Genomic DNA, 15120 nt, shown 5'->3' with positions numbered 1-15120 from the left:
TAACTTATTTCTCCTCATTCAGTTCCCCCTCCCACTCTGTATATTTTTTTTCTGTGTATACCTGTGTATGCCCCAGTCCAAAATCTGCACGGGCAGCTTCCTCCTTTCCTGCACCCCGTAGAGACTGTGTAATCACCTTTGTCAGGAACATGAGATACTGTCATGTGTTTGGTCACCCAGAGTTGTCTGCAAGTACCAGAGCGAGAGGTCACTTCTAACAGTCATCATCAAAATAAAATATAGCATGTACTATGAGTTGCACAGTATTCTGACTGCTTTGAATATGGTAACACTTCAAATCTCATGACAGTTCCATGAGTAGGAAGTGCTGGTATCACCCCGAAATGACAGCTGGATATGAGACTCACGGGCACCTGGTCTGCTGTCCAAGGTCCACAGGCAGACACGCAGTGCTGGGCATCCACCCAAGACAGCCTCATTCCACGGTCTATGCTCTGAACTGCTACCTGACCCATACTGTGTCACCAGAAATGTGGCTTAAGTGAAATCGGAGCTTGCCAAGTTGAAAGGCATACTACTGTAACATCATTTTAGTATATGCGTGCGTTCCAATACATGCCATCCGTATTATCTCACACCTAGAGCTTCCCCCAGCTCACAACTGGCTAACCAGAAGGACAATAAAATGATAAATTGCATAAAATTATCCTGCAAATTATCATATGAGTAATAGTAAGAGAAGTAATCTTTCTGGGTTCCAAAAATAAATCATTAATCTTCAAGTACAAAGAAACCTTTAGTGGGACTACTATATATAACTGTGAGCATATTGTGTGGCAACCTTAGAAAGTGAGAGCTTGTTTAAAGACAGTGCAAAGCTTTTGGGTTGAAACCTGACACCTTGCCTGTCTTCCAGAGAGCTCTATGCTCCTGGCTCCATTCCCCAAGTGCTGCTATTCTTTTCCTCTTTACCTCTCCTGCCATTTGTCTACCCATGGTTCACACAAAGACAGGATAGCTGAAAAGGCACACTCATATAGAAATTATCTGAAAAGTTATTTTACTATTTTATTAAGCTTGGTAAAGAATTGTTGCTCTTGTTTAAGAACTTGTTTTGCCACTATAACAATCACCATATAGAAAGGTACTAACCTGATTTCAAGTAAAAGCTATTTGTCCTGAATCTCCTCCATTTGTTCAGATTATAAAATCACATAATGCAAATGATAGCAATAATTTTATAAAGAAACTATTTCAGTAGGTCTCGGTTTACTTCTGCAATTAAGTTACTTTACCTTCCAATGCTATATTCTCTTCCAAGTAATTTATCTTGTTGCATGGTTACATATTTATTTACAAATATAAATGACCACACCAGTCTTAAAATTAGAATATTCACAAGGCAAATTTCAAGCATACAGCAGTTTGTATTTTATCATAAAGCAAAAACAGTAGGATCAGAGTGTATTTTCTCATTTTCCCACCCACATAGTTAACTACTTGTGTATCCAAGATTTTCCTAAATTAGTTAAATAGCATAGTTATTCAGCCAGATGGCATTTTAGTTTCTAAGATTTCCTTTCTTACATAATCTCTAATTGCATTGCTTGCAAACCAGATTTTTATTATCTGGAAGCTGAGTCAATATGGAATTTAATGAGTGCAGTGTAAATAATAACAGCACAAGTTCAGGATGGTTCTAAGCTTCTCCATAGGAAATCAAACATAAAAATAATATTCCTGTCATGCAGATGCATCTCAAAAAGCAACCTTCTTCCTGTCAAAAGCCCTCAGCTTCTTGACAAGCTACTTTTCTAGAGGTAAATACCTGTCAGTCTTTCATTCCTGGGAAGAGAAATGCAGCAAGACAGTATTTTTGAATCACTCTCTCAAAACAAAACAAAAAATACTCTGGGTTTTGTTTCTCTCCAACACTGGGCTCTGATGCCTGTCCATTGTCCATGCATGGCACGAGTACCAGTCCTACAGAAAAGCCATTTGGCAGGAGTAAGGATGAGCATCACTCAGGCTTAGGTCCTGGTTCATCTTCCCACTCTCCAAACCACAGTCACTTCTGGTGCCCGACCCCAGCACTCTCTGACAACTGCATAAGGAATCCGCTGTCCTTGCCTGCCCACAAGTTAGCCCTCTGTGTGTGGTGAAGACAGCCTAGGATCCTCCTTGCATGTTTCAAAATACCAGACTTGCTGTGCAACATCCTTTAATTTACCCAGTGGGCCACCTCCATTCCTTTAGCAAGTGTTTCTGCGTGTGTATCTTGCGACAGAAATTGTCTGCATACTCTCCTGGGAGCTCAAAGATAGTAAAGATTAACTCTGCTCTTCAAAATGTATTGCAAATATGCTGTGCCAAGTGTTTATTTGGTATGGGTTGTGAAGAAGGAAAATGGAGAACCCATGTATGGGAATTTATATTCTAACATGGAATCCTGGTGAAGAGACCAATGATTCCACTAGGGTGGTTTGTGTGATAAATTCTAATTGGGCTACCACTGTGATACAAGGAGAGGTGGGTTGTTGTGAACCTGCATAAGAAAGATATGGGAGTGGGTGTTTGGTCCAGCAGCTGAGACACTGCTTGGCATACCCTCACGCCATGTCAGTGTGCCTGGTTCGAACGCTGGTCCCTCTGCTTCAATCCTACTTCCTGCCAGTGTGCATTCTGGGAGGCAGCAGATGAACTCTCGTGTACCCAGGTCTCTGCCACACATGTGAGAGACCTGGACTGAGTTCCTGATCCCCAGCTTCAGCCCGGCCCAGCCCAGACTATTGTGGATATTTGGGGAGTGAACCAGTAGATGAGAATTCTCCCTCTGTCTTTCAAGCAAAATGAAAACAAATGAGTGATGTTTTAAATGAAAGGGGCAGAAGAGTTTCAACTTCAACACATCGTCCAGAACAGAGTGCCCTTGTGAAGGAACTAAGGCAAGAGGCACTCTGCCAAGGTAACCCATGCGGCAAGAAGCATGGGCAGCCACGAGCAGCACGCACCTCTAGGAAATCCAAAGTGCTTTGTGCAGCTGCAGTCCCAACGTGGAGGGGATGGTGAAAGGAGCTCCTGGAAAGGAGGCAGGAGCCACAAGGGGCTTCTTTTACAATGAAGTCTAGGGGAGGCCAAGAAAGCACGTTGAACCAGACGTTGAAATCATCCCACGTGAACCAGAGATGCTTGTGTTCATGGGAAAATGGACTGGAGCAGAGGCAAGGCGGTAAGAGGAGGCCAGTCAAGGGGCCACAGCAGTGATCAGGGGGCAGGTGCCTCTCACCCCCCAGGTCCACAGACGGCACCAGTCTCCCCTGAGACCACCCTGCCTGTTTCTTCTCTGGCTCTTCTCATAAGACCGGCTGACTCACATTGAGGTAAAAGCCTCTACAGAACGTCCAGTCCTCTCCCTAAGTTGAGTTGCATTAGAAAGCCATTGGTTTAATTAACCTTTTGCAGAAAAGTCCCTGGTGAGTTTGATTTTAATATCATTTTTCACAATGAATGTTTGCTATTGAATTTCTTTTGGGGGATATGGCTAACATGCTGCATGTGTCCTACCTAAGATCTTGTGGGATGCATATTTTAGGATGTAGAATGACAAAACAATCCTTCAAAGTTCGGGTTTCTTTTTAAGATTCATTCATTTATTTATTTGAAAGCCAGAGTGATAGAGGGGAGGGAGAGAAAGAGAGAGAGAGAGAGAGATCTTCCATACTCTAGTTTACCCCTTGAATGGCTGCAACTATTGCAGTTGGGCCAGGCTGAAGTCAGGAGCCAGAAATTCCATCCAGGTCTCCTGTGTGGGCAGCAGGGACTCAAGCATGTGAGCCATCACCTGGTGCATTCATAGGAAGCTGGATGAGAAGCAAGGAATCAAACTAGGCACTCATAATGTTATGACATGCAGGTAACCCAAGCAGCACTAGCCCATGGGTTTCTGTCTTTGTTTTTTCTTTTTTTTTTCCTAAAATTTATTTCAGAGGTAGAGTTTTTTTGTTTTGTTTTGCTTTGTTGTTGTTTGTTTGTTTGTTTTTTTGACAGGCAGAGTTAGACAATGAGAGAGAGAGGGACAGAGACAGAGACAGAGAGAAAGGTCTTCCTTTTCCGTCGGTTCACCCTCCAAATGGCTGCTATGGCCGGCGTGCTGCGCTGATCCGAAGCCAGGAGCCAGGTGCTTCCTCCTGGTTTCCCATGTAGGTACAGGGCCCAAGGACTTGGGCCATCCTCCACTGCACTCCTGGGCCACAGCAGAGAGCTGGACTGGAAGAGGAGCAGCCGGGACAGAACCAGCACCCCAACCGGGACTGGAACCCGGTATGCCAGCACCGCAGGTGGAGGATTAGCCTAGTGAGCCATGATGCCGGCAGAGAGGTAGAGTTTTACAGACAGAGATGGAGAGAGACAGAAGGAAAGGTCTTCCATCCTCTGATTCACTCTCCAAATGTCTGCAACTGCCAGAGCTGAGCTAATTCAAAGCCAGAAACCAGGAGCTTCTTCCTGGTCTCCCACACGGTGCAGAGGCCCAAGGACTTGGCTTATCTTCCACTACTTTCCCAGGCCATAACAGAGAGATGAACTGGAAGTGGAGCAACCAGCACACAAACCAGTGTCCATATGGGACATCAGCACTGCAGGCAGAGGCGCTTAGTAGGCGCTTAGCCTACTATGCCACAGCACAAAACCCATGGGGTTTCTTTTTTATTGAAAATTAGCTATAATTATAAACCCTACCAGTATCCTTTTTTGTTTTTGTTGTCACAAAGCACAAACTAATTCCCCCCCCAATAAAGTGAAACTCAAAGTTCACCTTCAACAAAGTAAAGATCTGACTTCCTTTTCTTGGTAATTTCTTATATAATTTAACTACCATTTTAAACACATGCATCATCACACCATCATAACATTGATAATTCCTACAGAATGTTTAAGATCATGTACGCAATACCACGTACGTCCATAGATCAAAAACTATACCCAAATCCTCAATGTTAGACCTTCCTAATATTTCTGATCCACTTGCGACCAATCTGTTTTTACTGATAAACTAATCTATTTAAGTGCAACCTAATTTTTAATGAGAAGCTTTTTGTAATAATGTCTTGAAAAAGTTTAACTCAAGAAATTTATACTTTTAAGTCATTTCTAGAGCATCTTCAGTCACAGTTACTCCAGGAATGTGTTCTAAAGGTGACTGAGGTGACCTGCCACTCTCAGGAGTTGGTGGAGTGCTAAGCTTTGCTCTCTGCGGAGTGTGTGTGTGTGTGTGTGTGTGTCCCTGCACTACATGACCAAGAGCTCTTTAAGGACGTGTCGGGTGCTCTTAGAGGCATGGCCAGCCATAGGCCCCGCCCAGACCTGTGCAGGGTTGCAGCGAGCTGGAGTCCTGCAGGTTTCTGCCAGCGACCTCAGTCTCCAGCATTTTCATCAGAGGGAATCTGTGGTGTCTGGGATGGTGCTGCTGGGCTGAGCATGCAGGTGGGTGGGTACTGACCCAGGCCGTGAAGTCGGTGCCCAGCAGCAGGTGTCAGCCTCGTGTCCACACGGCTCATCGCCTGTGAAGTAACACCTTCACGTTAGGGACTCCATTTTGGAGAACAGGAGACTCCATTCTGGGAAGGTGCCCCCCACCACCACCACCATGAGACTCTGGTCTGAAACTGTGACCTAAAACAGTCGGACAATAGCAGTCCACTACATCACACTTGGCAGAGCATAGAAACCCCCTAGCATGATCGCTCAAGCTTGGAAATAGATAGGCTGCACCTGGGTAGATAGGCTGCACCTGGGTTAATGATAAAAATGCAATTTGTCTAGGTCTTATGTATGACTTAAGCCAATACCTGGATTAATGTCAAGATTATAATTGAAATTGTTAAGATTGTAACTGATATTGCCAAGATTATAATTGACATTAGTTTCCCATAGGTTTTAGGTCAGCTTGACCCCAGTAACCATGTATTCCCCCCGATCCTAGCAACCAGATATTCCCCTCCCGATTTTGTGGTTTTTGCCTTTAGAAACCCTGTTGCTTTGGGCTTCAAGGTTGAGAGTTCTTTGGGGCATGACCCCACTCTCAGCCTCTGGCAATAAAGGACTCTAGAATCTATCAGGTCTGGCACTCCTGTTAGCACTCGCTCAGGCACAACACCTGCCCTTCATCCACAGCCTTGTCTACCTGGTGCGCCTTGCTGTCAGCCACCTCCTAATGAAAACTCCACCATGCATCATCTCAGCGGTTCCATTCCCTGGGCTTGGCCATTGCGTTTGGGCAAAGTCCAGCCGAGTAACTAGAAAACGCACAGGAGAAAGGTGGACCTGTGCTTGGCTTCACCGTGGTGGGCAAGGCGTTTACTTCCTTCCCTTCTGTGGTGTGACACTGCTGCACTGCCTTTTAACAGCAGACGTGAAGGCTTGAATGCTGATGTCTGGGGCCCTCTGAGCAAGCCTGTTTGGGAAGGGAGTTGCCAAAGACGTGCCTAAGGCAGTTTTCTTGGAGCCAAAGAGAATGTTAAAAAGTGGCCTGAGCATAGCCCATTTTAGGCAGAGTGTTTCTATCATCCAGAAAGAAGCAACCGTGGGGAGAAAGGGGGGAGGAGGGAGTGCCTGCAGCGCTTTCTGAGCTCACAGTTTTACCGCTAGCCATTGTTTCCAAGGAAAAGAAATCAGAAGGCAGCTTGATGGGAACACAGCTGCACATAGTTTTGCGTGGAGGCTTCAGCCCTGCTGCCTGGCACTTGACAGGCTGGCTGTGTTTGCCTGATTACAGGTGCAGAGAGAGCTCTTCAAGAAATCAAGAATATTTTTTAGAAGGCAATCCAGAAATGCATACAGTTCAAAGAAAGCACTGATGACATTCTCCAAACTTAGCTAAATTCTACCAACGAGGGCAGGGGGATCTTCCTATGACAGATGATGGAATTCACAGAGATGCTCATTGCTTAGATGAGCTTCTTTTGGGCCAGAGAAAATTCACATCAAGAAAGATGCTACTTAGAACAGAAATCAGTCTGTAGAGGGGAGCTACCTCCTCTCAGTTAAGACCAGCTCCAGGATCTAAACGTACTTTATCATTGTGGAGAAACCTTAAGACTTGGATCTCCTAAACCATGGAGAGAACGGCTCAAACTCTCCAGATTGCGGCAGGGCACACCATTCCTCCAGGAGATCAAGTGTGTGATGTCAAAGACCTAGTCAAGGACTTCAAGACTCACAGACAGAATGTGTGGACTTTAAACCTGATTGCTACTTACAGGATAAGCCTGCATCAGGAGAGAAGTTTTCGTTATATTGGGGAAATTTTTGCTGATGATCAAATTAAGACAGTTTGGGCACGTTTCCAGCTGTGAATTACACAACTAGGACTTGCACCCCTGAAAACCTAATTCTCCATCACCAGTGAAGATCGGCATGAGAAGGGCTGCAAGGAGTTACTGTGTGATACCTCCCTGTAAGCTGAAGCAGCATCGGAAGAGAATGACATCCACCAAACACTTGCATAGAGTGCTTTTTTTTTTCAAGTGTGTAATTCTAAAAGTCCAGTTAACTAACGATTTTAATATTTAATTAATTTGGAGTAGTTATATCAAATCTAATGGCATTTGAAACACTTTCTCTAATAATTTTGATACATTGTATGTGTGCTTGAAGGTAGCCAATTTCGTTGGTAAAATTGTTAAAGGGGAAATGGGTCATTGGCACATCCTTGGTAATAGTTTCCAGGTATGGATTTTAAGAGTCTACAGGGGCTGGCACCATGGCTCACTTGGTTAATTCTCCACTTGCTGCGCTGGCATCCTATATGGATGCCGGGTTCTAGTCCCGGTTGCTCCTCTTCCAGTCCAGCTCTCTGCTGTGGCCAGGAAAGGCAGTGGAGGATGGCCCAAATGCTTGGGCTCCTGCACCTTCGTGGGAGACCAGGAGGAAGTGCCTGGCTCCTGGCTTCAGATTGGTGCAGCGCCAGCCATGGCAGCCATTTGGGGAGTGAAACAACGAAGGAAGACCTTTCTCTCTGTCTCTCTCTCTCACTGTCTATAACTCTACCTGTCAAATTAAAAAAAAAAAAAAAAAAAAAAAGAGCCTACATAGCTCGTGGCAAACAAGTTCAGAGAACTTAAATCTTGGATTAAACAAGGTCTAATAAGCCCAGTGAGATTATCCATTTATTTGGGTAAGTTTCCTGTGTGTCAGGATGAGCAGGGTGACAGGGTAAGGAAGTAAACTGACACGTAAAGCCTTGGATAAAAGAGAACAGCGTTTTGGGGTGATGACTCCCAGAAACGATGGACCTGCACTGTAGAGAAGTAGTTGCTTTGAAAGTTTAGCTGGAAGCACAGGTGTAAGACATTGGGTGATAGAGACCAGGACTTGACAATCATGTTTCCTGAAAATAATACAATTATTAATACTAACAGCCAATGATATGTCTTCCTCTGACTGCTAAGTATTACGTATTTCTTTATCTGATAAATCAAGTTCCAAATGGCCATGTGAAAGTCTGAAGTCAGGTCCCCGGGGGTAATTTGTTTCTTTTCTAGGAACTCAAGGTTGTTCCCTGTTTTCATCTGCAGAATCCAACTGGGGATATTTTGGCTTCCAGTTCTGCTGTGTAGTATCTGAGACCAGGGAACTCTGCTTATTTGATGTAAAGTGATACGAAGCTGGGTTCCTGGCAATAGTTTTATTAATTACATTCTAGGAAGCCTGGGTTCAGGAATCAATAGAAATTATAATTTGAGGCCTAACACTATACCTGTAATTTGACCTTATAATATTAATACCAGATCAAACAGCCATGTTATCCCCTGTGGACATAACAGTTTTGAGAGGCTGGAAGATTCATGTTAAATTCTTAATTGTGAAGGCAAAATTGGTGCTGTTAGACAATTTTTCATATTAAATCTCTTTGAAGAAATAAAAATTTAGTGCACACCAATGATATAAAAAGGAGTGTGCATAATACCCCTAGTATATACATCAAAACTGCTATTTGGGTACACCATGACTCATCTTTAATAGAATAACTGGAAGCTATTCGAATAAAAATTCTTAATGATCACAAATTATTTATTTATTTGAAAGATGAGTTGACAGAGATGGAGATGCAGGAAAAAAAAAAAAAAAAAGATGTTCCAAATGTTGCTTTACCCCCCAAAATGGCCAAAACACACAGAGGCTGTGTCAGGCCAAAGCCAGGAGCCAGGAGCCAGGAATGCCATGCAGGTGGCCCACATGGGTGGCAGGGGCCCAAGCACTTGGACCATCTTCCTCTGTTTCCCAGGCGCACTTACAGGGGAGCAGCCAGGATGTGATCCAGTGCTGGGATATGGGATGCTGGCATCATAGCAGCCGCTTAACCCACCGCACCACAATGTGATCACAAATTCTTAAAGACAGCCAACAAAGAACCATTTCAACATACACATGTCAATACATTTTGTCAGGAAGGGGGTCATTGATTTAATTCCATCTAATAAAACAGCAAAACAGCTTATGAGCAGCTTTGCTGTATGTTTATTTATTTATTTATTTTTATTTTTTTTTATTTTTTTGACAGGCAGAGTGGACAGTGAGAGAGAGAGACAGAGAGAAAGGTCTTCCTTTGCCGTTGGTTCACCCTCCAATGGCCGCCGCGGCTGGCGCGCAGCGGCTGGTGCACCGCGCTGATCCGATGGCAGGAGCCAGGAGCCAGGTGCTTTTCCTGGTCTCCCATGGGGTGCAGGGCCCAAGCACTTGGGCCATCCTCCACTGCACTCCCTGACCACAGCAGAGGGCTGGCCTGGAAGAGGGGCAACCGGGACAGAATCCGGCGCCCCGACCGGGACTAGAACCCGGTGTGCCGGCGCCACTAGGCAGAAGATTAGCCTAGTGAACCGCGGCGCCGGCCTATTTATTTATTTATTTTTTGACAGGCAGAGTGGACAGTGAGAGAGAGAGAGACAGAGCAAAAGGTCTTCCTTTGCCGTTGGTTCACCCTCCAATGGCCGCCACAGCTGGCACGCTGCGGCTGGCGTACTGCGCTGATCTGATGGCAGGAGCCAGGTACTTCTCCTGGTCTCCCATGGGATGCAGGGCCCAAGTACTTGGGCCATCCTCCACTGCACTCCCTGGCCACAGCAGAGAGCTGGCCTGGAAGAAGGGCAACCGGGACAGAATCCGGTGCCCCGACCGGGACTAGAACCCGGTGTGCTGGCGCCGCAATGCGGAGGATTAGCCTAGTGAGCCGCGGCGCCGGCCTGCTGTATGTTTATTGATACATAACCCAGAGGGGAGACAGTGGTGCTGCGTGGTGAGTTGCTGCCACAGAGGCCTCACCTCTAACACCGCGTGTGAGCACCTGCCATCCAGCTGCCAGCCACGTGCATTCAGGCTGACACATCAGAAGGACGCCCTCATTCAGCTCTTCGGAACTACTCCCAGGCTTGGTCCTCGTGCATCTGAAGTCTTAGTTAACAGACTGCATCCAGGTTATCCAGACGCACTGCAGCTTCTGCACTTCTGCTCAGCCAGTCTGGCTTACAGCGGATCTGTCTCTGCTTCACTCCCTCTAATGAATCCAGGCGGGGTCCTCGTGCTTGGCGCTACTCTTCCTCACCTGGTTCCCCTTTCAAAGCACCTGCTCCTTCCTCCGCCTTTGTCTTTCCTGAACCAGTTATTTTAGAAGAGCAACGTGGTACACTATGAAAGATTAGAAAGGAACAAGAGAACCAGCAGCCTGCTTCACCCAAGACTGGGTGCCCCAAGAGGCGAACCCCAGCCCGCACGGTTCCACAGCAGGGATCCCCTTGACTGGGAAAGTGCTGCTGGCCATAGTGTGGGTGCCAGAAGCACTCCTAAGATCTTTCTCAGTCCTGTGCCCCTACCCTTAAGTCTTTAAAACTTAATCAGTTGCACCAGTCCAAAGTGGAGAAAAATTGTAAACATGGGAGAAGAAGAAATACTGGTCCTACTCAGACTAAAGTAAACATAATGTCATCGCCTTTATCAGAGACTGGGTGTTGATGAAGGCAAGGCACATGTTTCACAAGAGGTGAGCAGTATCTGGGGAAAGGAGCCGGAGAGCAGAAAGAACCACATGCCAGGGTGGTGGGGAAGTTCTGCCTCCCAACACAGAGGGTTGTGGCAAGCAGAAAAGCACGTGGGTCTCTCTGAAATTGATTTTTTTTTAAGTACATGAAATCTATGAAGATTAAGTTAGTGGAAGGTTAGAGAAATGCACACTTTAAGTGAAGCATTTAGTAGCACTTATACTGTCACTCTGTTTCTTTTAATAAGTATGCAGGGCACATCAAAAAGCCCATGGAAATGATTTTAACATATAAATTTACTTTGGTACAAAAAATCTGAAATACACCAGTTTATTCTTAATGCATATTTTCTTTGTACATTTTGAGGGTTCTTCATATTGGAGATGATATTAAATTAAATATGTACACCTCAAGGTCTAAGGTAAGCCATAGAAAAAGAATAATTAATGTGATTGGGAAATACAACTATTTATCAGGTACTGAAAGCATATAGCTAAATTTGAATCTAAAACTATTTTAAGGAACACATTTCATGTTCTTGTGACAGTGAGAGCCAGTTATGAAACAAAGAGAGACTTAATTAAAGTCAGCTGCAAGGTTTTTTCTGATTGCCAGTCTCAGCATTCTGGAAAACTCATACTGGGTCAGCATGAAGTCTTTCATGCACATGATTCTCGATTAATGGTCAGCTGAGAGACGCTCAGCATTTTAACTTTGAAGAATTTGTTCTACTTGAGAACAAAGGCATGCTACACAGTCGATGTATTTGCAAGAAAACCCAGCAGAGCACTCCAGCTTTTCAGATAATGCTCAAGGCCTCTGGATTCCAGCCCTTTCTCAGGTATGGGCGCTAAAGATGGCTTCTTCCCGCAACAACCCCGGGAGCAGCCAACCTGAAGACTGTCTCACAGTCTCACTCCAGACTGAGAGGCCCTGGCAGGTCCATGTATGTTGTTTACTTAATCCCTGCAGGCCCCTAAAAGGATAGTCATATGAGTTACCCTATGTTTGTAGTGAAAAAAAAAAATGGAGCCTAGGACAATTCATATTCACACACACAACATGAGCTATACCTTCCAAAACGAGATACAAACATAAGGTCTCCAACTGAGAACCCTGTACACTTTCCAATGTGCTCTCTAGAATTTGTCTCAGTGACCTGTCTGCCCAACATAAAAATAATCTAAAACATACAGAGTTTTGGGGAGCTTTCCAAGATGTCACTCATGAGGGAGACTCCGAAATTATTCATGGTCATGGTAACAGGTTAGAAAATAGCAGAGGTTGCATGCCATTGAGTCATTTTATGTTTCCCAGGGCCAGATGTGTTTTCTGTAGACTCAGATAAACTGCACGGCTTCATCTGCTGTTTTTGTTTTTAATGTAGCTTACCCATTTCACTGGTTGATAATAAATAAAAATAGCAATGTTGACCTGGGGATTTTTTAAAATATCTTTTATAATATGTTGAAAGATGGCCAACATGTTTGGCATCTAGCATTCTGTAAACTGCAAGGACAAGGACACCGTGTTCTCAGCAAAAGCATCAACCTTCTACAAGCAGAGACCTGAAAAAAACCATGAGTCACAGAGAACGAGCAAGAAGTGACTTTCCCTTCACTCTGTTCTACTTCAAAGAGCTCATCAATAGGGCAAAAGAATTATCCATTACTCAAAGAAGATAATTAAGTAAACTATTAGTGGGAGAGTGAAAAAGTGATTTCAAGATGATCTGCTCCAACTCTGGAATATTTTCATCCAAATGCAAGAAGTTGGAATTGTGCCCGTGTAGATAACAACCTCTTGCTGAATTTGATTGGCAGTCATTCACACCAAACTATGTTCTGGACACTATGGCACATGCACGGGAGAACAGGATCAGAACTTGCCCAGGAGGTCTCGCTGAGAAGGACAGACGGCAGTTCCAGCTGTTATTATGATAGGACAATGTAACAAGTGTCATTATAAGTTTTTAGCAATATTGGGAAAGGACATTCATAAAATAATTGCCTACAGGTATTGGAAAAACATTCAAACATGAAACCTATGGTGCAGATTGAAATGGAATGTTCCATGTAAACAAGAGGTGTAAGAGAAGAAACAGAACATGTGAAGATAACAGTGTTGTCAGAGTCAGGGAGTGTTTTTTTTGTTTGTTTGTTTGTTTGTTTGTTTGTTTTTTTTGACAGGCAGAGTGGACAGTGAGAGAGAGAGACAGAGAGAAAGGTCTTCCTTTTCCATTGGTTCACCCCCCAGTGGCCGCTACAGCCAGGGCATTGCGGCCGGTGCACCGCGCTGATCCGAAGTCAGGAGCCAGGTGCTTCTCCTGGTCTCCCATGGGGTGCAGGGCCCAAGGACCTGGGCCATCCTCCACTGCACTCCCAGGCCACAGCAGAGAGCTGGCCTGGAAGAGGAGCAACGGGGACAGACTCCGGTGCCCCGACTGGGACTAGAACCCGGGGTGCTGGAGCCACAGGCAGAGGATTAGCCTAGTGAGCTGCGGCGCTGGCTACCAAGACACTTTTAAGATCTGGACAATGACTTTATGGGAGTGAGCTACCTTAATTTCTCTTATTACCTCCACCCTGCACTACTCCTCACCCTCATCAGAACTACCACTCCCCGGCCAGCGCCACGGCTCACTAGGCTAATCCTCCAACCGCGGCGCCAGCACCCCGGGTTCTAGTCCCGGTCGGGGCACCGGAATCTGTCCCCATTGCTCCTCTTCCAGGCCAGCTCTCTGCTGTGGCCCGGGAGTGCAGTGGAGGATGGCCCAAGTGCTTGGGCCCTGCACCCACATGGGAGAGCAGGAGAAGCACCTGGCTCCTGGCTATGGATCAGCGCAGTGCACCGGCTGCAATGCGCCAGCTGCAGCGGCCATCGGGGGGTGAATCAACGGAAAAGGAAGACCTGTCTCTCTGTCTCTCTATCTCTCACTGTCCACTCTGCCTGTCAAAAAAAGAAAAGTGTCTTGGTAGCCTGAAGCCATGTTCTAGGGTAAGGGATATCAAGGGATATCATCTTTCTTTTCTTTTTTTTTTTTTTTTTTTTTTTTTTTCTTTTTGACAGGCAGACAGGAGCCAGGTGCTTATCCTGGTCTCCCATGTGGTGCAGGGCCCAAGCACTTGGGCTATCCTCCACTGCACTCCCTGGCCACAGCAGAGAGCTGGCCTGGAAGAGGGGCAACCGGGACAGAATCTGGCACCCCGACCGGGACTAGAACCCGGTGTTCCTGCGCCGCAAGGCTGAGGATTAGCCTAGTGAGCCACGGTGCCAGCCAGGATATCATCTTAAAAATACGTGAAATTCATTAAATTAATTGGATGATTCCAAAATACAGACTTTAAGTCAGACATATTTTTATTTTTACATATGCATCTAGAACATTTTCAGATTATTTTTTTAGATTCTGATATTATCAGCAATTCTAAGTGAACGGGTTTTTGAAGAAGGCCTGAGAATCTGCCTTTTGGTGAGAGAGCAGTTAACTGCTAGAGGGCAAGAGAAAACCCTTTGAGAAACACTGACCAAGAGCTCCAGGTGGGAGCACCTTTCTCGAAGCTCCCACAGCTTGTGGTGGATTGGCTGAGGAAACCAGGAGACGAGTACACTCCCAACCCTCCCAACACTACTGGAAAACAGTTTCTTTGCTCTCTACAGAAGCTCAAGGGCTTTGAGTTTATACTTTAAGGTAAAGGTGGTAAACTGTTTTGATTAGGTTTAAAACAGCGACCCTCGAATTGCAGCATTCACAGAAATCACCCACAATACATTCTGAAAAATACTAGCACCCTGTTCCTCACTTCCAGAGTTCCCGAAACAACAGGGTCCATAAGATCAAAGAATCTGCATGTTTAATGACACACATCCGAGACTCTGATGCAAATGATCCCTGAAGGAGCTGTAAGCCATTACTCCAATAGGATCCTCCTAAGTGTTAAGGCTACTACCGGCTTCCTGTTAGACGTCTTGCCTCATTTGTAGCAGGTACTCTTTGATATCTTTTGGGCCTGAGTAACAATGCACTGTAGCGTTCACAGAGAGAAGATGAATTAATCTAGTTTGATTTCCCTTTACCTTCATACAATGATCACGTAATACACAAAAGCTTTTCTTCTCCAGCATTACA

At 45.3% G+C, this 15120-nt stretch overlaps 1 pseudogene; it reads left to right on the top strand.

The window, feature by feature from the left end:
- Positions 1 to 344: 344 nt before the first annotated feature.
- LOC138848079 (lanosterol 14-alpha demethylase pseudogene) lies at positions 345 to 7378 on the top strand (annotated as a pseudogene).
- Positions 7379 to 15120: the final 7742 nt, after the last annotated feature.

Source organism: Oryctolagus cuniculus, unplaced genomic scaffold, assembly GCF_964237555.1.
Source record: "Oryctolagus cuniculus unplaced genomic scaffold, mOryCun1.1 SCAFFOLD_125, whole genome shotgun sequence".
NCBI lineage: Eukaryota > Metazoa > Chordata > Mammalia > Lagomorpha > Leporidae > Oryctolagus > Oryctolagus cuniculus.
This window is presented reverse-complemented; position numbering and strand designations above follow the sequence as displayed.